This window comes from Vombatus ursinus, unplaced genomic scaffold, assembly GCF_900497805.2.
Source record: "Vombatus ursinus unplaced genomic scaffold, bare-nosed wombat genome assembly UNPS02014973.1, whole genome shotgun sequence".
Lineage (NCBI taxonomy): Eukaryota > Metazoa > Chordata > Mammalia > Diprotodontia > Vombatidae > Vombatus > Vombatus ursinus.
The window spans coordinates 2316997-2338888 of record NW_020954751.1 but is presented as its reverse complement, the minus strand read 5'-3'; positions in this window follow the sequence as shown (position 1 = coordinate 2338888).

The window sequence follows — 21892 nt, the reverse complement described above, 5'->3', positions numbered from 1 at the left end:
AAAAGCATTAAACTGAAAACAACAAGGGCATGTCTGAGGAGATTGGGTCAGGATTCAGCTGCAAGATATGAGCAAATTCCTTTCCAATTATGCAGCCAGACCTTAACGATGGGCTAAAAGAAAAACACAACAGGTGTTCTGATATTTAAATCAATGCATGAACCTTTCCAGCCCACTGCCATAAAAGCACACCCCCACAGCTTCCCACAGACTTTTCCTACCCCATTAGTTCTGCAAATTCAAGTTCAATAATGTAAGCAGCTATTCGGTAGAGAGAAGTATTGATCCTGGTGGTGAGACCTGTAGGGGACCCACCTTCTTTCCTTCCTAACAAAAAGAAGCTCTCTTGGAGCCCAGCATAATTCAGCTGAATTCTCTGCATTTGTAATTCTGACTTCTGAGTAGCTTTGTCTCTGGAAGAGATGATTCAAATTTAACCATCACAATATAGACCCTCTTCTCAATAATAGCAACTTTCTATAGCTTTTACAATTATCAGATATTTTGCATGCATTGATTCATTGGATTCTTACAACTCTGAGAGGTTGATAATACAATTATTTTCCCCGTTTTACTCCATCTCAAAGAGGTAAAAGTGATTTGTCCAATATCACACAGCTAGAAAGTACCAGAGCCAGGAAGCATACCAGGTCTCTCACTTCAGTAGTCAGAGATCTACTATGTGGTTCTGCTTTTACATCACAATTAGCATCCAAACATCATCCTTCTCCTCCTCCTCCACCTCTTCATCATCATCATCATCATTATCATTGTATAGTGCTTTAAGGCTTGCAAAGCACTTTACATATGCTATCATATGTGATCTTTACAACTCTGTGAAGATGCTATTATTATCCCCATTTAACAAATGGAAAACTGAGCCTGAAAGAAATTAAATGATTTACCCAGGGTCATACAATAAATATCTGTATCAGAATTTGAACATAGGTCTTCCTGACTCTGACTCCAACTGTAGTATTCTATCTACTACACCATCCAGTTACTTATAAACTTATACAATGGCATTAAATGAGATGCATTACATTTTAAATCACATAAGAATCACAGGATCATAGCTTTAAAGCTGGAAAGGACCTTAGAGGTTATCTAGCCCAATCCCTTGATTTTATAGATGTAGAGATGAGGCCCAAAGAGGCTAATCATGGACAAATAGCTAGTAGGTGGCAGAGCTAGGATTCAAACACAGGTCCCATAACTCCAATCTCAGTTGTAATAATACATCATCTGTGATAAAATCACAAATAAGGAGACACTGATGTATTTACAAGGTGTTAGCACCTGGTAATCATTTAGAAAGTTTGAACACATTTCTGTTTGTTTCCAAAGGAATATACCAATGTTTGGGGTATAACTTAACCAAGGATGACTGAAGATCACCCCCCAGGGGAGAAGGTAGGTGAATAGCTAAGCCCAGGAGACAGTTAAGGAGTATAACAGTTTAGAGAAGATGAAGAGAGCCAATACAGTCTAGGAAGAACCCAGCTCTTCACCTCTTGAGAGAAGAGATGAGACTTTTGAGTTACCATGGCTACATGTGTTCTATATGTGTGTATATGTATATATGTGTGTATATATACACACATACATATATGTATATATGTGTGTGTGTGTGTGTGTGTGTGTGTAGTCTCTTAGGTATTTTCTAATTTCTGTTTTGGAAAAATGAAATGGTTTCTTTGCTATTCTCTATGTGTGTTCACTGCAGAACTGGTATTTGATGGGAATGGGGTCAATCCTTGGTTATTAGCCCTTCCCCCCCAAAATGACAAAGTGATCAGAAGTTAGATGGAACCTGATCATACCCCCTAGATGAACAATATTTAGAGGAGCAGATAGGTAAACTTCTAGCCTAGTGGCCCCCTCCCTGAAGCAAGTAGAGAGGTGGCCTCCAGCCCACAACTTCCAATTTCCCTTCCTGGCAGGAATGAGTCTCCCTTGCATAAGTATAAAGATGGTTCTTCTGCCTCCTTTTAAGCTATACTCACCATTTGTGGGCCCTTCTCTACATGTGGGGCTCAACTTTCTTTTCTCACTACACGTCATCTTACTTTTTGAAGATTGGGGCTTATCCTTCAATAAGAGCCAATTGTGTTAACTGGCCAATGGTTAATGAGAAATACACAAGCTTGAGATCTCTAGACTTTAGAAGCACAGACCAACAGGGTACCTTAGAACTTGTGGGAGTAAAGCAGTAGCCATTGTCTGGGGACCCAACCTCAAAATGCATATTGGGAGAATATCCCAGAGTAGTTGTTACATGTGCATTTAGTTAGAAACAGAGACTGAGATGGGGGACTACTGACTTTTCAGGGACACAGTCCCAGACTTGGGACTGGATATAAGGCTGAAGAACCAATGAGAACAGATTAAGAAGTAAGGGCAGCTATTTGATTTTCTGGCAGACAATAAAAGTACTTATTTGGTCTGGTCCAAGACCAAGATCTGAAGCTGATTCCTGACATAAGTCCCACCTGTAATCTTCACTTGCCACATACTTCTGGGTTTTTTTTTTTTTTATAGCTGACCATGTCTGTTTTGTTAAAATTATAAACTAGCAACAGCAAATGAGACATAAACTGTGCCCAGTGGCACTGGAGAACCCAGAGGTTTTGAGCTGACTCTGTAAAGGTTTGTAATCTATTGTTTCAGGGTGACTGGATACTCCAAAGCTGGTCATTAGAGGTCTTCAGTGGCTTCCTTCAGCTAAATTAGAGAGACATTTGTCATAACTCTGTCACTGCCAAATATAAATAATGGGACATGTTTCTTTAACTAAAGGACTTGCTGGATCCACAAAAGATGATGTGAGAGCCCTAAATCCTCTGAGGTGAAATCTTTAGTTCCACCCATTGGAAAATAGCGATTTTTATAAGCTATAAATAATAGAAAAGGAGAAAGCAGGTTTAGTGAAATCTCTACTTAAGAAGAGTTACAAATGCAAAAGATTGGCCCCTAGTCTAAAAAGAGGACTAAAATCAGAGCTTTGAAGTCACAAAAGGAAAAAAAGCCTAAAAAGTGACAATGCATCCCAAAAAAAGACCTTTTATATGTGTAATACCCACTCTGGGTTCACAATCCCAATCCCTACTCACTGGCACTATCTGGTTGAATATATTGCATCTGACTAATTAGGTACAACCCTGAGGGTTTAGAGTTGATTTCTAAAACTGCTCATGAATTCCCATTTAGCATGTCACCCCAATAGCATTTAACCAATTAACATTCTCCCAATATCAATTAGCCAATTAACTATTACAAAAAAGATATTTACAGACGCCTGGCAAAATTTGAAGTGCAGAAATAATTTTGAGGAGGCCCAAATTGAGAGATGTAATCCCCCCTCTATATACCCACTCAGTTCCTGGGGAGAGTACACTCAAACTTAATGGTTACTACAAAACATTCCCCACTCCCAACTTGTTATTCCTGGGAGTCCTTTTCTCCCTTCTCATAGTCTCCTCATCAAGTTCACTGCTAGGCATGGCATAGTCAGCGGACAAGTAACTCCTAGCTCTGCTGGGCTGGCCACTTGCTAGGTTGGGTCAAGCACATCATTCCTCAAAGCTGCTGCATGATCTCACCAGAGTCAGATATTGCCACCACTGACTCCAGGATTTCCATTATCAGTGAGACCTTAAATGACTTTGGTGGATTTCTCCAGTCCCCTTGGTATGCCCATCTCAGGATATTCATCCACCTAAGATCAGGAAAGAAGAAAGACACCAGGAAGAGAATCATCACATCTTCCTAAACATGTCAACTAGGTGAAGGAGATTTTTATTGGTGGTTAATAACATCATAACATTTTATTATTTAAAAATGGAAATGGGTCAATTTTCTTAAAAGACCTAGGCATTTTAGTAGAATGCAATTTTAATAAGAATCAATGGATTAAAGTGGCAGTCGAAAAAAGTTAATTCAGATTTATGTTGTATGAATAAAAGCAAAGTGCCCAAGACAAAGGACATCATAGCTTTTTTTTTCCTGGTCAGACCTTATCTACAGTATTTTGTATGGCTTAGCATGCTATGTATTAGGAGGGATATTGAAAAGCTAAAGGGGAGGAAGGAAGGAAGAGAAGGAGTGAGGGAAGGAAAAAAGGGAGGGAGGGAAAAGCTAGAGAATGATTAGGATATTGAGAAGATCTAAACACTATGTCATACAAAGATCACTTGAAGGTACTACAATTTCTTAAGCTAGGCTGGGGTGGGGGGTGACAAAAGACTTGAGAGGAACAGTTTTGAAGGATTATCATGTGGAACAGGGATTAGACATGTTCTGAGTGGCCACATAGTGAAGAACTAGGATAAGTAGCTGGAATCTATTGGGAGATATATTTGGCTCAATATAAGGAACAACCTCTTAGCAAATACATGTGTCCTAAAGTAGAATAAACATTCTTAGAAGGTAGTGAGTTCTCCATTACTACCAGCATTTAAGTGGAGACTAAATAATGATAACTTAGGTGTATTGTAAGCTTTAAGATGTTCACAGTTTCTATGAGCCTTGGCCTTTCCCTTTCTAACTTTTATCAACTGATGGGTTCTGCCTAGGAGATAACATCAGCAGAGTATAGTTCCCCCTAAAATTCTTCTTTGAACTTTGGGGTTAATCTTATATACATCTCTTCACCCTTCAATATAGATAAACATGTCCTACTTCTTGTCTTTATGACCTGAGCTAGAATCAGTGTCCACCTAGATGAAATTTCTGTTCCCAACCTCTTAGTCTTATCTGGTTCAGTCAACCTTTCCTCAATTCCTAGCATCCTCTGCCTTCTCTTTATTTTGTGCCCTCTGGAATTATTGCTTTCTTCTTAACAAGTTCTCTCTTGTTCTATATTTTTCTTTTTGTACTATTTCCATATTCTGTTATTCACTGGAACACGAAGAAACTTCATCCCTTTCCACCTTCTCTAACATCAAGTTAACACTCACTTTAGCATCTCCCTGATTCTGCACAACAGGACCAGGAGGAAGAGTCAGTTCACTCTTGCTCTCCCTGCCACTTCCACATTATCCATGTAGTACTTGTATTCAACAACTATTCCTCTTTTGAAGTTTATACTATTCAACTATATCACCCTGCCCAAATCCATTGTGCTGCCATACTACCAATCTTCCAGGCATTCCTTGCTCCTTCAATTAGTTCAGAATTTGGTTCTGTTTCTTTCTACCAACTCTTATTTTTGTTGGCTTAGAAATTCATATTGATGACCCCTTCAAACATCTTGGCCTTCCAACTCATCAACCTACTCAATTTCTATTTCCTCTTTACCTTAGCCACTAGGTGGCACACTGGATAGATTGCTGGACCTAGAGCCAGAAAGACCTAAATTTAAATTCACACTCAATAACTTATTAGCTGTGTGACCCTGGGAAAGTCACTTAACCTTCATCTGCCTCAATTACCTTATACATAAAATGGGGATAATCAAAGCACCTACCTCCCAGGATTGTTTTGAGGATCAAATGAGATAACATATATTCAAACATTTTAGCACTACATAAATCCTAATTGTTGTGAGTACTACCTTAACTATACTATGACCCTAGGCTATTCCATCTTAAAGACCTTGAATTCTAAAATTCTTGTCATTGAGCACAATTTCCTACCCTTCTATTCCTCCTACTGTCTCAATTCTCCTAAACTTACTTTCCATTTTTGTCATAACTTCAGGTTCCTCAATCTTGTTCTCCTTTTTCTCCAAGTCCATTACCATTATTTCACCTGCACTATTCTCCCTTAGAAATCTGGATCCTTGTTCTAAATTCAAAGAATTAATTTCAAGTGTTAGAGAGGTCATCAGTTTCTTCTATCCATCCTCAAAACTTAGCATAAATGTTCCCAAAATTGGTAGTTATGTTACAAATGGTACTTCCATGCCATTAAAAAGTGAAAGTAAAATCCATCATTGCCCAGCACGGTTTATTGAAGTACAGCTGACTGGCACTCATTCTTCAGGTGGTTGAATCTCAGATGGAGAGGGAGTGGAGAGTGTATGAAAGCTGCCAGGACCTCCTAAAGCATTTCCAGGTGAAGATCATGCTCTTATAGGCCGGTAGAGTTCCAGGCCCTGTGCCATCCATGTACACATGATTATGAGCTCTAGCATTCTTTGGAAATAATGCAATTTTGAGGCTGAATTATTCTTGCTTGTATAAAGAAAAAGTTTCACTTCTTAAATAACTTATCAATAAGGTTTTAACAATGTTTGATCAGCCATTGAAGTGACCCTGGTTTATTGAAGGCTCTGTTAATAGGGTACAAGCTCAGGTAGATCCTACTAAGGTGAATAGGCTGTAAGTAGAATGCTAATCATGAAATATGTTGGTTATCTGAGGCTCAGTCTACCCCAGTTCAAATGAAGAATGATGACTGTTTTCCTTTAATAGTAATTCTCAGTAACTATCAACAAATTGCTGGCAATATATAGAATTGCTCATGATTTATGTGTGTTTGTTTTATATCCATCAACTTTGTTGAAGTTGTTAATTATTTCAGTAGGTTTTTTGAGTCTCTAGAATTTTCTAATTATATCATCATATCATCTACAAGGAGTGATAGTTTTGTTTTTTCATTGCCTATTCTAATTACTTTAATTTCTTTTTCTTATCATATTGCTAGAGTTAGCATTTCTAAAACAATAATGAATAATAGTGTTGATAATGGACCTAGAGCCAGCTGAAGCCTTGCTTCACCCCTGATCTTATTGGAAAGGCTTCTAGCTTATCCCCCTTATAGATAATGCTTGCTGGTGGTTTTAGACTGATACTATTTATCATTCCAAGGAAATCTCCATTTATTCTTATTCTTTCTAATCTTTTTAATAGGAATGATTGTTATATTTTGTCAAAAGCTTTTTTTGCATCTATTGATATAACCATGTGATTTTTGTTGTTTTTATTATTTGTATGGTCAATTATGCTGATAGTTTTCCTAATATTGAACCAACCCCTTATTTCTAATATAAATTCCAACTGGGCATAGTGTATGATCTTGTGACAGTTTGCTTAAGTCTCCTTATTAGTATTTTATTTAAAATTTTTGCATCAATATTCATTAGGGAATTTTGTGCATAGTTTTGTTTCTTTATTTTTGTTCTTCTGATTTAGTTATCAGCACCATATTTGTGTCATAAAAGGAATTTGGTAGGACTCCTTCTTTGCCTATTTTTCCAAATGGTTTATATGTTATTGAGATAAATTGTTCTTTAAATGTTTGGTAGAATTCACTTTTGGATCCATCTGGTCCTGTGAATTTTTTCTTAGAGAACTCATTTATGGCTTATTCATTTTATTTTTCTAAGATGATGTCATTTAAGTATTTTATTTTCTCTTCTATTAATCTGGGCAGTTTATAATTTGTAAGTATTCATCCATTTCGCTTAGATTTTCATATTTATTGGCATATAATAGGGCAAAATAGCTTCTAATAATTGATTTTATTTCATCTTCATCAATGGTTAGTTCACCTTTTTCATTTTTGATATGGGTAATTTGATTTTCTTTCTTTTTTAAGTCAAATTAATCAATGCTCCATTTTTTTTTACAAAAGCAACTCCTAATTTTAGTTATTAGCTCAATAGTTTTCTTACTTTCAATTTTATTAATATCTCCATTGATTTTCAGGATTTTCAATTTTGTTTAATGGGGGATTTTTAATTTGTTATCTTTCTAGCTTTTTTAGTTGCGTGCCCAAATCATTGAAATGTTCTTTATTTTACTGATATAAGAATTTAGAGAAATAAATCTTCCTCCAAGTATTTTTTTGGCTGAATCCCATAAATTTTAGTATGTTGTTTCATTGTTGTCATTCTCTTTATTGAAATTATTAATTGTTTCTATGATTTGTTCTTTGACCCACTCATTCTTTAGGATTAGATTATTTAGTTTCCAATTAATTTTTAATCTGTTTCCATAGCCCTTTATTGAATATCATTTTATTTCATTATTATCTGAAAAAGGATGCATTTAGTCATTCTGCTTTTCTGCATTTGGTTGTGAAGTTTTTATGCCCTAATACACAGTCAATTTTAGTGAAGTTCAATTTTGTCATGTGCAGATAAAAAGATGGTACCACCTTTCTATTTCCATTCAATTTTCTCCAGGGTTCTGTCATATCTAAATTTTCTAAAATTCTATTCATCTCTTTAACTTCTTTCTTGTTTATTTTGTGGTTAGATTCATCTAGTTCTGAGAAAGGAAAGTTGAGTTTTAACTGTCTTTTTCCTCTTATAACTCATTTAACTTTTCCTTTAAGAATTTGGATGCTACACCACTTGGTGCATAGATATTTAGTACTGAAATTACTTCATTGTCTATGGTACCTTTTAGCAAAATATAATTTCCCTTATTCTATGTTTTAATTAGGCAGCTATGTAGCTCAGTGGATAAAGCCATGAGTCTGGAGTCAGGCAGCCCTGAGTTCAAATATGGCCTTAGACACTTACTAGCTGTGTGACTCTGGGCAAGTCACTTAAATGTTATTTGCCTTGGTTGGTTGATTGCTGACCTTCATTCTCTAAGAGGACCAAAATGACATCACTATGTTAGAGTCACATTACAATGCATCCAACTGTGACTAATCAGACCAATACAAGCTCAGAATGCTCTACCACAGGTCAGGCACAAATAGTCCATGTGAACATTTGGGGTAGGTCCTCGAAATTTGCACAGTTCACGTTTCTTTTGAGCTATTTCAACTCTGAATAAGAGCACAGCACCTTCTCTGATGAGGGCACTCCATGCTGGGTGATCCTCTGCCAATATCTCCCATGTCACACAATCAATTCCAAAGTTCTTAAGAGAGATCTTGAGAGTGTCCTTGTATCACTTTTTCTGACCACCATGTGAGCACTTGCCCTGTGTGAGTTCTCCATAAAATAGTCTTTTAGGTAAATGTACATTTGACATTAATTCACTGGAGAAGGAAATAACAAATCATGCCACATCTTTGCCAAGAAAACCTCTCTCATGGGGTCATAAAGAGTTGTACATGACTAAACAATGACAATTTTTGCTTTTGCTTTTTCTAAGACCATGATTGCTTTTTTTTACTTCAGTTGAACCATAATAGATTCTGCTCCAGCCCCTTTTTTTTTTTACTCTGTGTATGTCTCTGTTTCAGGTGTGTTTCTTGTAAACAACATATTGGTGGATTCTGGTTTTTAATCAATTCTGCTATCCACTTTTGTTTTGTGGGTGAGTTTATCCAATTCACATTCATAGTTAGGTTTATTAACTGTGTATTTCACTCTATCCTATTTTCCCTATTTATTCTTCCTTCTCTCTCTCTCTCTCTCTCTCTCTCTCTCTCTCTCTCTCTCTCTCTTTCTCTCTCTCTCTCTGTCTGTCTCTCTCTCTCTCTCTCTTTTGTTTCTGATCACTGATTCCCTTAATCCACTATCCCTTCTAATAGCCCCTCTCCTCTTCTCTTTTCTCCTTCCCCTCCTACTTCCCTGCAGGGTAAGACAGATTTCTATGCCCAACTAAATGTTTATGTAATTCCCTCTTTGAGCCAATTCTGATGAGAGTAAGGTTCAAATGTTGCCCACCACCTCTCACCCCCCATCTTCCCCTCCATGGTAAAAGCTTTACCTTTCATACCTCTTTTATGCAAGATAATTTTTCCTGTTCTTCCCCTCCCTTTTTCTTTCTCATCCCTTAATTTTATTTTTTTAAATCATCCCATCATAGTCATCTTACACCCATGTCCTCTGTCTATATATACTCCTTCTAACTGCCCTAATAATAATAAAATTCTTAAGAGTTATAATTATCATCTTTCTATATAGGAATGTAAACATTTTAAACCTTATTGATTCCCTTATGATTTCACTTTCATGTTTATCTTTTTATGCTTCTCTTGAGTATTGTATTTGAAAGTCAAGTTCTCTATTCAGCTCCTGTCTTTTTATCAGAAATGTTTAAAAGTCTTCTATTACATTAAATATCCATTTTCCCTTAAAGGATTGTACTCAATTTTGCAGTGTATGTGATTCTTGGTTCTAATCCTAGTTCCTTTGCTTTCTGGAATATCACATTCCGAGCCCTCTTATCGTTTAATGTGGAAGCTGATAAATCTTATGTGATCTTGTCCATGGCTCCACAATATCTAAATGGTTTCTTTCTGGATGCCTGCAATATTTTCTCCTTGATCTAGGAGCTCTAGAATTTGTCTATAATGTTCATGGGAGTTTTAATTTTGGGATCTACTTCAGGAACACCCAAGTGCAAATCCTGCCTCAGATAATTACTAGCTGTATGGCTCTAGGCAAGTCAATCCTCTGCTGTCTCAGTTTCCTCTACCTTAAAGAGTTATTATGAGGATCAAATGAGATATTTATAAAGTTCTCTTAGCACAGTAGCAGGCACTTACTAAGCAATTAATAAATGCTTATTTCCTTCCTTCTAAGGCTATGCAGGTAGTAGGTAGCAGAGCCATGATCCTAGATCTGTCCTCAAGTCCAATGCTCCTTTTAGTAATTCACATCTGAAAAACGAGGATTGCTTTAAAAAAGGGAATCTGATATGATGAATAGAGGAAAAAATATCAGCAATATATCTAGCCCTTTACTCACACAATCATTCCCAATAACCCACCATTCATTCAGTTCCCATTTAACAATTACCCAGCCTACAACACTCCCTCCATTGACCTTTCTCAAATGGCTTAAGCCATTATCATCTATATCACTCTCTTCAACACTTAACAGAACCAAGCATGGGGCAAGCAAAACAATTCTAATCTTTCTTCCCGCCAGGAGTGCTTAATAGATATTGCTTTCACCTTACTCTTCAAAAATCGATAATTTTGTTGGCATGGATATTCATTCTACCAACAATTACCTAACTCTTGTGCATCTTAGTAGATGGGCTTCAAGATTTACCATAGCTGTAGAACATATGACTCCATAGACATTCCTGTAATGAGGCTTTTTATACTGAATCAGGCTGGTCTTCAGACATTAGAATTCTGGTCTGTTTCATCTCCTATATGTGAAGTCTTAATCAGATTGGTAGAACCAGCAGAAGCTTCTGGATTATGTACAGGGTCTTTGAAATCCCAGGGTCATCTCCACATTATAATGAGGCATCATAGAAGAACTTTGGCAGGGGTGCTTTCTCTATATGCATACCTCAAAGATATTATGGGTTCAGTTCCAGATCATGACAATAAAGTGAGTCACATGAATTATTTTGTTTTCCAGTACATACAAACTATACTGTAGTCAAATGTACAATAGCATTATGTCTAAAAATAAATACTTTAATTAAAAGTACTTTATATCTAAAAAATTCTAACCATCTTCTGAGCCTTCAGTGAGTCGTAATTTTTTTGCTTATGGAGGGTCTTGGATCAGTGTTGATAGCTGATGACTGATTAGTGTGCTGGTTGCTGAAGGGTAGGGTGGCTATGGCAGTTTCTTAAAATAAGACAACAATGAAATTTGCCATATCGATTGACTTTTCCTTTCATGAAAGATTTCTCTGTAGCATATGATGCTCTTTATTAGCATTTTACCCACAGTAGAAATTCTTTCAAAATTAGAGTAAATATTCTCAAATCCTGCTACTGCTTTAATCAACTATGTTTATGTAAAATTCTTCATTATTGTTGTGTCTCAGGGAATAGGAAGGCTCACAGATAGGGAGAAATTGGAAATGTCCAGTCAGTGGAGGTGTTGGAACATAAAACAACTAACAATTAAGTTCATCATCTTCTATGGGCACAGTTTGTGGTACCCCAACACAATTACAATAGTAACATGAAAGATCACTGATCACAGATCACCACAACAGACATAATAATAATGAAAAAGTTTGAAATATTGTAAGAATTACCAAAATGTGACACAGAAACATGATGTGAGCACATGCTGTTGGAAAAATGGAACTGCTCAACACAAGGTTGCCACAAACCTTCAATTTGTAAAAATGACAACAACAGCAACAACAAGCCCCTAATATCTGTAAAGTTCAATAAAGTGAAGTGCAATAAAACAAGTATGACTACACTTGCATAACTATTTTATATGTGTATGTATTGTTTCCACAAAAACTGTAAGACCCCTGACCATAACACCAACTCTTTTACCTCATGGTATCTTTTGCAGTACTAAAGCAATGTGTTGTGGAGAGAATGCTGGAATTGGAGTCAGGAAAATGAGAGCTCAAATCCCACTTCTGAAATGTCCTAGCTGTGTGATCATTGGCAAGCCAGTTAACTTCTTTGCAGAGACATAGAAGTTAGGCATTGGAAGGGACCTCAAAAGCCTGAAGAGCATCCCCTCTATGACATTCCCAAAAGTGGTCATCCAGCTTTGACTCAAAGACTTCTAATAAAAGAAAACCTGCCATTTACTTAAGTAATCCATTCTGCTAAGGGGGGAATTTAATTTTTATAATTTTTTTTCTTTACATAAAACTTTAATTTACCTCTTTTCAACTTCTACCCATTCCTCCTTGTTCTGCCTCTTACGGCCAAACAGAATAACTCTAGTCCATTTTCCTTGAGACAGCCTTTCACAAACATGCTTATAATTAATAATGAACTTCTTGGGTCTTCTTTTCTCCATGCTAAATATCCCCAATTCCTTCAATTGATCCACACATGAGTCTCTGAACCTCAGTTTTTATTTATGTAAAATGTAGATTACACAACTTATAGTATTTCATAAGAGTGTTGTGAAGTTCAAATTAAGCAGTTAATATAAAGTGCCATACAGATGTTAAAGGGCTATGAAAATATAAAAATTAGGGGAAGTTAGGTGGTGCAGTGGATAGAGCACTGGCCCTGAAGTCACAGGAGGACCTGAGTTCAAATCCGGCCTCAGACCAAGCACTTGACACTTACTGGCTGTGTGACCCTGGGTAAGTCACTTAACCCCAATTGTCTAAAAAAAAGAAAATTAAAAAAAGAGAATATAAAAATTTAATGACACCATGAGGAAAAAACAGTTCTCAGAATCAGGAAAGCCTGCATTCAAGTCTTATCTCTGACATATGTTGGCTGTGTAACCCTGAGTAAACCATTTAACCTCTCAAAAGTATAGACAACCATCCAAGAAAATAAGACTCAGAAGAAGTGCTGACCTGTATTGGTACGGGGAGTTTCCTCACCCAGAAGTTCGCCATATTAAGGAAAACCCAACCCCTATTCTATAATCAACAACTTAAAATGTCATTCTGAGGTTCTTCCCAATTGTCTGTTGAATCTGTTGAACCATCATAACTCTAGTGCAAGTCCTCATCACCTCATGCCTGGTTTATTGCAATAGCCTGCTGATGGGTCTGCCTGCCTCAAGTCTGTCCTCACTCCAATCCATCTTCCATTCAGCCATCACAATGATTTTCCTAAAGCACAGGTCTGACCTCTTCACCCTCATATTCAATAGATTCCAGTGGCTCCCTATTGCCTATAGGATCAAATGCAAAATCCTCCGTTTGACATTCAAAGCCTTTGAAAACCTAGTCCCCTCCTACTTTTTCAGCTTTCTTACGTGTTACGCCTTGCCACGTACTCCTTGATCCAGTGACTGTGGCCCTCTGGCTATTACACAAAGAAGGCACACCATCTCTTGGCTCCAAGCATTTATTCTGGCTGTCTCCCATACCTAGAATGTTCTCTCTCCTCAACTCCACCTACTGACATCCCTTACTTTCTTTCAGTCCCAACTAAAATCCCCTTTTCTACAGGAAGCTTTCCTAACCCCTCTTAATTCTAGTGCTTGCTCTCTGTTAAATCTTTCTTATTTATTATACATATAGCTTGTGTGTATACATTTGTTTGCATGTCGCCACCTTCATTAGACTATGAGTTCCTTGAGAGCAGTTTTTTACACTTTTGTATATCCCCCGTGCTTAATGGAATGCCTGGTACATAGTAAGTGCTTAATAAATACTTATTGATTGATTACTCAATTGATTGAATGAAAATGAATTCAATTACATTGAGGTTGATGTTAATGTACTCAGAAAATGTCTTCAATTGTATTTGGCTCCCTCTATCACCCCTGATATTATATATATGTATATATACATATATGTGTGTGTGTATGTGTGGATGGATATATATATATATACATATATATATATATACACACACATATATATCACCTTGATGCATGATATTATGGTTCTGAGGGAATATTTGCATCTTTCCACATTCAAATTTTAACATTTCATCTTTATTTAGTCCCTTATAATTGCTCATTCATATGTATTTCTGTATCTTTCTCTTGACTCCTGTGTTTATATTTCTAAGTTTCTACTCAGCTCTGATCTTTTTATCAAGAATGGTTGGAAATCCTCTGTTTTATTAATGGCCTACTTTTCCTCTACAGGATTATACTCAGCTTTTCTGAGTAAGATTATTTTTGTTGTTCTAAGCCTATAACTTTTGTTTTTTGAAGTATAGTATCATATTATGTGTTCTCCTCTTGTTTATACTGTGGGCTGCTAAATCTTGTGTGATACTGACTTTGAGTACTCAGTATTTGAATTATTTCTGACTGCTTGCATTATTTTTTCTTTGACCTGGAAGCCCTGGATTTTGCTTTTAATATTCCTAAGAATTTTCATTTGGGGGTTTCTTTCAAAAGAAGACTAATGGATTCTTGCTACTTTCACTTTGCTATCTATTTCTAACAGATCAGAGTAATTTTTTGATTTCTTGAAATGTGATTTTTTTTTTTTTTGCTCATGGCTTTCAAGTAGTACAATGAGTCTTAAATTATTTTTCCTTGATCTGTTTTTAGGTCAGTTTTTTATATGAGAAACCTTAATTTTCTGATTTTTGTCATACTTTTTATCTTTTTTTAATATTTCTTGTTACTTTATAGAGCCATTAGCTTCTATTTGGCCTATTCTGATTTTTGAGGAGTCTGTTGCTTGAGTTAAGTTTTATGTATCTTCTGCTAAGCTCTTCATACTCTTTCCAAATCTTTCCTTCATAGCTCTTATTTCTTTTCCAATTCTTTCCTCTAGTGATTTTATTTCTTTTACAAAACCAGCTTAACTCTCAAAAAGAAACTTCTTGCTTCCTTTCTTCCAGGGATTCTAGTTGAATTTGTTCATAGGGTGCACTTGCCTTTGAGTTTTGCTTATAGATGTGTTGGAGGAATTTTTTTTCTTCTAGGTTTCTCTTGGGTGATCTTGTGGGCATTCAAAAAATCTCACCAGAAAACAGACTGTCCAATGACAATCCACAATAATAGAAAAATGCTAATTTCCCCTAGTTTATCCCCCAAAACCCTAGGGTACCCAAAAATTATTGTTCGAAGTAAAGGATCTTTCCAATGGTCACCTGTAAAATATAAAATGCACTCAAATTTATAGCAGATAAAATTATCAGAGTGTTTTACCCCCCTCTCTGGGTTCCCTCCTCTGACTGAGCACTTGCAATAATAGATTGGCATCCTCAGAGGGTGGCTAAGTACTCTCCCCTATGAGGGTTCTAGAAGTAACATTGAAAGTCTGAGGTTTCTAGCATTATTGGTACTTTGCATTATATCAACTGCATGGATTGTTGCTGGCACTTTAAGGTGATTGCCTGGGTTAATCATCCTTGTTCTTTTTTAGTAGATGTTTTGATATTATGCCGTAAAAATCCAGATGCCAACTTAACTGCAACTAATTTTACAAATATCTGCAAAATTCTAAACCCTGGGGGAAAACATAACAGTGATTCAAGCAAGGATTGGATTAGCTGTTTTATGAGTGAGATTGTCATTAAGATCCTTAGTGTTGTATTTCTTCACAGCTTGGGAATAAATGAATCTATGGCAGCAGTGGAATTAAAAGGTAAATTTTTTTTTTTCTGCTACAACAACAGTTTTAAATCTTTTTGAAGAGAGATACAGAGAGATAGCTAGAGGGAGTGAGTGGTGGCATCAGTAGCAGTACCAACAACTGTAGCATCATTGAGACTCAGCGGCAGAAAATACCTACAGGATACTTTCCAGGAGATTGACTCTAGGTATTCTAATAACTAAGATATTTTCATTTCCTTGTCTCTTATTAACTTATTGAGATAATGTAGCAGGGGATGACTAAATTACACCCCCTCTGAGAAACTGTTGAAATGGTGGTGAACTTACTCCTCTCTATTTCTTTCCTCTGTTTTATTGCCAAAAACAGGCAGCATGGTTCATTACTAAGTGTTTTTCTGCTACTTTAAATTTTGCTTACTCATTATTTGTACTTTTAAGTGATGGTTTTCTAGTAAAAGGTAAGATATTTTAATCACATGTTGTTTTTTCCATAGAGTGAGATTGGACTTGTGAATAACTAACACCAAATTCATCTGGTTGGGAAATCTTTTTTTTTTCCTTTTGGTGAGAAAAAGAATCACCTGATAACTTCTTAGGGCTTTATACATTTTATTAGTAATATCTATTTTTAGTCCTTTTAACTGTATTGGGAAGGGAAGCCACATGAATCCAAGAACCTTGTCCTGGGCTGAGGTAATACATTTTATTCCCAAAAAATAGTTTGCTTTGAACCTTCAGACTTTCTCCATAGAACATGGAAAAGAAGGAAGGAGGAGTAAAGCCCTGGTCCAGTCCCTAATGGGAATAGTCAGCAATTGTCAGAGAAAATAAATTCTTATTTAATTCTGATTTTTAATCTATTCTGCTGTCTTCTTTTGTTTAATGATTGAATTTATCTCCTTCATGTCCAAAGTCATTATCAATAATTGTGTTTCCCACCATCCTATTCTCTTATACTCTTCTTTCTCTTTATTTTCTGTCCTTTCTTTATAAATATGAAGGTTTTAAGTAAGAAATGCTCATCGCATATGCTTTCAGTTTGATATTATCCAAAAATGTGGTTTATAAGACACACACACACACACACACGCACACGCACAAACATGAAGCATAAGGATTCACAAGTTAAAACAAGGGGCTAGAGTAAAATAAGTTATACTTCATCTGAAATGTTAAAAAAAAGACAGATCATGATAAATAAACCTAATTAAAAGATATAAACATGGAAACTATGTTTAGCTGAGAGATACCACAGAAAATTAATTAATATCAATATTAAGCATATATATACCAAATAGCAGAGCATCTAAATGTTCAAAGGAAATGTTAAATTAATTACAATCAGAACTTAATGATGGAAGTACCAGTGATTGTTAGAATGGTAGTGGCCAATAACAGGGAAAGCAGCTACAGATGTACATGGAAAGAAAATGACCTGGGAATAGTTATAGTTTCAGGAATTCAAGGAGTAGAATTTATTTTCCCTGACAACACCTGACTATTCCCACTAGGGGTGAGGCCAGGACTGTACTCCTTTCTTCTTTCCAATGTTCTATGGAGAAAGCCTGAAGGTTCAAAGCAAATTTACCTGGGAAACAAAAATATTGCCATAGTCCAGGACAAGGTGCCTGAATTTATTTTGTGGTTTCCATTCCCAATACAGTTAAAGTTAGACCTTTAAGCTTTACATCCAAATGGGTGCCAGCTATGGACCCTAGAAAGACATGAATCCTGGAAACCTGGTTGAGAAACCCACCAAACAGAAAGCCTAAGGGAAACTTCCTGAGGACTTCACAATGAGAGTAAAGGACTTCCCATGCAGAAGTTTGGAGCTATTCCTTTGCTACTTGTTATCAATATGTGTTTCTTGTTACCACTGTACTCTAAGTCTCTACCCATCCTCCTCATGGACTGTGTATTTATGGGAGAGTGGGTCCCAGATTGGGAGTGGAATATTTGTGCCAATTATTCCTACTGTACATTCATATTCATAGTAAATATATTTTCTAAAAGTTAATTGGCTGGTTAATTATAAAGGGAGGAACATTGGTGTAGACAAATAAGCAACAGTATACCAGAAGCCCTACCCATCAGAATTGCCCATGGAGACCTTAGAGTCTCATATTAGTGTGAGTGCTCATTTGGGAAAGTAGCTCCCGAGGGGGTGAGACATTAGTACTATCTTCAGCCTGGCACATAAGTAGACTGCCTCCAGTTCTGCCTTCCCCTTTTAATTGTTGCCAAGCATATTTTTGAACAGGAGGAAATTAAGCATGAGGGAATCTCTTAACTACATATCAAGTCTAAAACATTTCTTTATTTCAGCTCCCTACATTTATATCAAATGATTTACTTCATCCAAAAACAAACAAACAAAAAACAAAAAGAAATGTCTTTGCCAAAATACGGTGTCAAAAAACAGGAAATACTAAGTGCCTTATCTTGCAAGATAAAAAATGTTTTCACTTTTGCAGCCTGGAAATCATCCTTAGTACATTTGTAACAATAAGATTAATAGGCTTAATAGAATCCTTTATAGTGGGGAATAGCATCATGCTTTTTTTTAAATGCAGGGAGCAATAAAGAAGTAGAATCTGTTCTATGGGCTCCAGACAGTAACAGATATGCCTCTTTAAGAAGAAAGAGATTTGGTTGGATATATCAGATCATGGACTGAACTCAGCAAACTATCTCCTTTTTGGAGAACATTGGGGTTCTTTCTTTTCTCCAATATACTCTTGATTTTCATCCTAAACTTGTTCCTATCCACCCACTTCTAAATATTTACTCCTCCTTGATTTTCCAAACATCTCCTCTCTTGACCACATTGGTCATCTAACTATCCTAACAGTGTCTCAGCTTCATTCTTTAACCCTCATTCCTCAATCCCCTTCTAATACTGATGCTTTACCCTCAACAAGCTTATATTCTAATGAGGGAAAACAATATATAAAAGAAAGCTGTAAAGCAGGGGATGAGGGAGAATGGAGAGAGCAGATCAACTCAGAGGAATGGTAAAGTCCAGAGTAAAGTCAGGAGAGGAGGAATGAAGCCATGGCTGACCTGAACTCCCTCCTTAAATGGATGTTCAAGGACGGCAGCTTCACTGGTATAGGAAACTTCTTGGTGATGAAATTCCCTCTACCAAGGTAGAGGGCACATTCTTTGTGAACTATAGTCTTAGAGAATTACCTAGAGCTATGAGAAGGTAAGTCACTTGCCCAAGGTCACAGTCATTATGTGGTAGAAGATGAAATTGAAAGAGAGAGAGACAGAGAGAGAGATTTTATATATATATGTATATATATTTTATATATTCATATATACACATATATATACATAAATGTATATGTGTGTGTGCATGTGTGCAGCTAGGTGGCACAGTGGATAGAGTACAGTGCCTAGCATTAGGAAGACTCATTTTCCTGGGTTCAAATGTGATTTCAGACTCTTACTAGCTGTATGACCCTGGGCAAATCACTTAACCTTGTTTGCCTCAGTTTCCTCATCTGTAAAATGAGCTGGAGAAGAAAACAGCAAAGCACTTCAATATCTTTGCTAAGAAAACCCCAAATAGGATCACAAAGAGTCAGACACAACCAGAATGACTTAACAATAATATACTATATAAATACATGGTAATTTCAGTACAGAGGCATCAGAAGCTGGCTACTGGAAGGTCTCATTTCAACTGACTGTTGAAGGAAATTAAGTGCTCTAAAAGTCTGAATCAAGAAGGAAGGAGTGCCTTTCTAGGCATTCTAGACATGGAGGATGGAATATATTATGTGAGGAATTGTAGAGCGCATGAAGGGAAATCATGTATAATAAACATAGAAAGGCATTCAGTGGTACTTCTTTATTACTTTATTACCTCAGAGATTTTTTATTTCAATAGTACAAGTAGACCTTCCACTTAGATGGCCACTCCTCGACAGCTTGGTCATCTGTCCTAGAGAGTTTCAGTAGCTAAAAATCTCATCAGCCTGAGACTGTCCTGATGGTGAGCCCCTAGGACTTTAGCTAGGCTGGTCTTCAGAGATCGATGCACAATCTATCACCATGGTTAGCATCATACATCTCCCTGATTCATGATTCCTTTGATATTAATAACATCATCAAATTCGTATATACCATTGCATATTCCAAGTAATCTTACACAATTTTGTTGTGCTTGAAATCCATAACCACTCAAGAGAGCTTAACTTAGCTATCCACACAAGAAAAAACAAGTGGATTAATAATACCTGTTTTTGAGACTATAATATTCTTTTGGATGAACAGCTTATAGAGTTGGCACATATACCTTAGATAGATTGGTCAATGATTGAGGTTTCAAACTGAATAGGAGGAGAAAGAAATTTTAATTGTCCTGATGGAATTTGATAATATTTGACTCTAAATTTTTCTCTGGGAAAAAAATCTATAGTTTAAGTATCAATATGCTTCCAGTATCAGACCTGTCTGATATATACTGGCTATGGGACTCTGGACAGGTATTCTCAATATGGTAAGCAATGCTTTAAGGTCTGAACTGCCTTGTTTAAAGGAGTTTCTGCACCATGGAGTATGGTCCTTCAGTACCTACACAACATCAAGAAATCTATAGGAAGGTCCCTAACATATTGTATAAACACACACACACACACACACACACACACACATGCACATACACACACATGTACATATCCCTTACAGAGTTCTTTTTAGAAGATGTGGGCAAGAATTGCATAGAATGAGAAACTATGTCTAGATTGCAATCTATGCTCTGGAAAGAGGTGCCCACATTAATGAGATCATACATCAAGGAATCCACTCTACTTTAAGAAGAAAAAAAATGGCAAAAGAGACAAATTAGCTACTTTTAACCATTTTTAATTTAACAAACTCAATTATTTCTTTGAAACCTTCAGAGCATTCCTTTCTTTTCTTTTTTGTTTTTTTTTTTTTTCTTATATCATTAAGCTCAGAACCCTGCTGATTTTTACCTTTTCTTGTCTCCAAATGTACCTGATTAGTGTTAAAAGTTTTCTGGTGCAGAGGCTGGGTACTTAGGAGTCAAACAAAGACAGCAAGCTATTGAGGTTTCTATGAAATACCTTTTCTATGAGATGTGTATTTTAACTTGCTTGACGGAGAGTATCATTAGAGTAATTTTAATGGGCTAACACAGGGTGCCAATTGAATGGAATCCATCAGGCAAATGGCTTGCAGTAAATGGTATAAAGACACCATACTTAGCCTGCTGTGCTGATTTCAATGCTAATCTCCAGTAAACGACATCTGTATCGTTCCTCTGTGAGGCCCCATGCATAGGGAGCTCATTTGTGTCCATGTGTAGCTTTCCTGAAAACCAGACCCTTAAAGGCTTTCCACCTAAACAGCTAATTCATTCTGTGGGCTGCAAACAAAGGGGGCATCTTGGGAAAGCTCAAATGCTCCACCTGTTCCATGTCGTCAGGATTTATTAGGCACACTGGACATCTTTTCATAGGAGGTCCAAAAAGCAAGTTTTAATGACCAAGATGGCCCCTCAGAAGTTCCAGGGAGACAAAGGAGTCCAACCAGAATCAACATGGAGATGAGCTATTTTGTTTCCCTTCTGTCTGTGTTTATTTAATGATCCAACTGCATTGTTTAAGCAGTCCTCAGCCTTTCCAAATTCAGAAGACCACTTCAAACCACAGGCCAGCTTCCCAACTGAGAGCTGAAGTACCAGACGCTGACTCTTTAGGTGGGAATGCCCATTTGAGGGTTGGCAGGAAGAGAATTAAAGGGGAGTGTAGGGACAGGCCACCTGGAGTCTTGAACTCATTATACTGGCTCCCTAGTAAGTGGAAAGGAGGGGTAGCCATCTTCATAAAGGGAATGCACAAGATAAATCTGACATCAAAGATGGCTCAGAGAATACAAGGAGTTTAGCAACCCAGAGCCATTGGAGGCTTGTTTGCACTTTTAAATGCAAGAGGATGGTAGAAAATTCAAGGCTTCATGACTGCCCATAATTACAGACAGGCGAAATATGATGCTACCTACATGGGGACACTAAAGGCCTAACTGTGTCCAAATACCTCCCTGTCCAGGAAAAAGTCTCCT